The sequence below is a fragment of the Jaculus jaculus genome, chromosome 3, assembly GCF_020740685.1.
Source record: "Jaculus jaculus isolate mJacJac1 chromosome 3, mJacJac1.mat.Y.cur, whole genome shotgun sequence".
Taxonomy (NCBI): Eukaryota; Metazoa; Chordata; class Mammalia; order Rodentia; family Dipodidae; genus Jaculus; species Jaculus jaculus.
The window spans coordinates 58,032,704-58,035,249 of record NC_059104.1 but is presented as its reverse complement, the minus strand read 5'-3'; the positions used below and the strand labels follow the sequence as shown (position 1 = coordinate 58,035,249).

The following is a 2,546-nucleotide window of genomic DNA, read 5'->3' as shown; positions in this document are numbered from 1 at the left end:
CACAGTACCTCTCCATAAGGCTGCCACGTCAGCAATGCCAGCAGTCAGAGTGACCATCAGATTGACAGCTTCACTTCATTACCTCTGTCATCTGGCTTAAATAGGAATCCCTATATTTATTTGCTCAGATCTGGGGCAAGAAAGACATAAAGATTTGAATTTTAAGTTACAAAGACTTCTGCACAATGCTTTCATTTTCTAATTATTGGAAAAGTTATAGGATTCAAACATGCAAATCAAACCAAAAAATGTCAGTGTGGGATAGTTATAACCAAAATGTAACATACAAGTAAGAAATTATAAAAAACAAGCTCATATATATTAAAAATGTCTTAATTATATCCTTTAATTCTCCCTCTACATGTTAATCCTATATTTATTAGGATATTAAGTTGTCCTTGGTAAGGTTTACATATCTCAGTCTGATATGTGATGCTTTTATTTAAATCTTAAAATGTTGCTGGTATTTAGGAATTTATTTGTATCTATTATATAATGCCATAATAATCTTGAAATGAGTTTAAACCTACAATTCTCTAATAGAACTTCATTCAAAAATACCTATCAGGGGGCTAAAGTGATGGCTTCTTGGTTAAGGTACTTGACTATAAGTCCTAAGGATCAAGGTATGATTACCCAGTCCCTATTAAAGCCAGATGCACAAGGTAGAACATGCATTTAGAGTTCATTTACAGTGACTAGAATACCTGGTATACCAATTCTCTCTCTCCCTCTCTCTTGCAATTAAGTAAATAAATAAAATAATTTTAAAAACACAAAAAGAAATACCTATCAAAACTTAAAAATCTGTTTGTAAGATTTTTAAAATGTTGAATTTTTTTTTTTAAACAGTCTCCGTAGAGACTGTCAAAAATTGCCAATGCCGACTATATTTCAAGTCGTCATGGCAGGGTATTGGGAAAAGTTTTCAATTAGCAATAATTGTGCCTCGGATAAACCTCATTGGCTACGATACTGCCACTGTGCAAAGCTGAAAAATGTTGAATTTTAAAATGTGGCCTGTTTGAAAAATTCATATATATCTCCATATATAAATGTTGCAATAAAATAATTATAGTATAATGACTGACAAAATATAGTCAAAAGAAAATAAAGAAGTTGTTTATTTACATGTGTCTATGGAAATCAAAGACACATTTATAATAAAGTTCTAATAAGCATACAGAATAATGTATCAGAAAGGATGATGCAGGGCTGGAGAGATATCTCCGTGGATAAAGCACTCACTTGCCACTCAAGCTAATGTGTGTTAGCTTGTATATGTACATTTATGGTGCTAAAATATAGAAGCAATAAAACCATTTAACGCTATATGGATGCACCAATATTCAAAACTTCATGCTTTATAGGAACAGAATTTTTGGACTTGGAGAGAATAGCAGAAAGATCAGCCAATCTTGAATTTTATATGATTTATTTGATGCAGAGAGTACACTTCTTGTCAATGTATTATAATGCCCCTTAATGCTATAATGTCTGTACCAATAAGATTTTATAATACAGATTTTATAGTACTACTTAGTTGATTATGGAGAAATAGTAATTTTTTTATGATTTACAAAAATAAGGTGCTACCAAAAATACTTCAGGATTTGAGAATTTTCAATGTTAAAGGAAATGTGGTTATACTTAAAAGCTTCCTGTATATGAAATATTTCCATGTAAAATTATGAAGCATTGTATAAAAGTAAATATTTAATTTATTAAATTAAAGAGAAAAACAACTGCAACTATCAAATTTTAGTTAAAATATGAGAAATTCAGGCACATTTCTGTGTTTTTTATTTCTTATATTTGAAATATTCTGTCTTTACTTTGAATGTAGGGCTATATTTATCACAAGTAATCACAGAAATAGTAAAACATTGTCAAATTAAATTGATAGAAAGTATATGTATGACCCCATCATAGTTATTAACTTAGGTATTAATTTTCAAGCAATTTCTTCAAACCTCTTAGATGGAGGCTAAATGGAGCTATGCTGGGTGACCCCCAAATTGCATTGTTATTGAAAAGTCCAATAGAAATTTAGATTACCAACTAAATTAAGCCCATTAAAAGCTTATCTGAAACTCTAAATTATAGCCTTTGAGGACTTGAAAAGTCAGAAACATACAGACAGCTATATTTAACTGATTTAAAAGAAAAAAACAACACAGCTGGAAATTTATCATAAGGCACAGTGCTTCTAATACAGAACTGCAAGTAGTTTTCTCAATGTTTAGCCAAGCATTTCAAGAAGTTTCCAAGTAAGGATTGTGTTTCTCTTATCACTAAACCATTCCATAAATGAGAGGACATTCTTTTTTCTTTTTTTTTTTTTTTTGTTTTGTTTTCGAGATAGGGTCTCACTCTAGCTCAGTCTGACCTGGAATTTACTATGTAGTCTCAGGGTAGCCTTGAACTCTTTGGTGATCCTCTTAACTCTGCCTCCTGAGTGCTGGGATTAAAGGTGTATGCCACCACGCCTGGCTAAGAGGACATCCTTTTTAGTTGAGAAGAATGGAGATCTAGTTAAGTCTTAC

The 2,546-nt window shown here is 31.3% G+C and overlaps 1 non-coding gene across 1 annotated transcript; it reads right to left on the bottom strand.

The window, feature by feature from the left end:
* Positions 1-852: 852 nt before the first annotated feature.
* LOC123459602 lies at positions 853-993 on the bottom strand. The gene has a single exon (XR_006636362.1). It is a non-coding gene; the product is annotated as a U4 spliceosomal RNA (small nuclear RNA).
* Between the last annotated feature and the right edge of the window lie 1,553 nt (positions 994-2,546).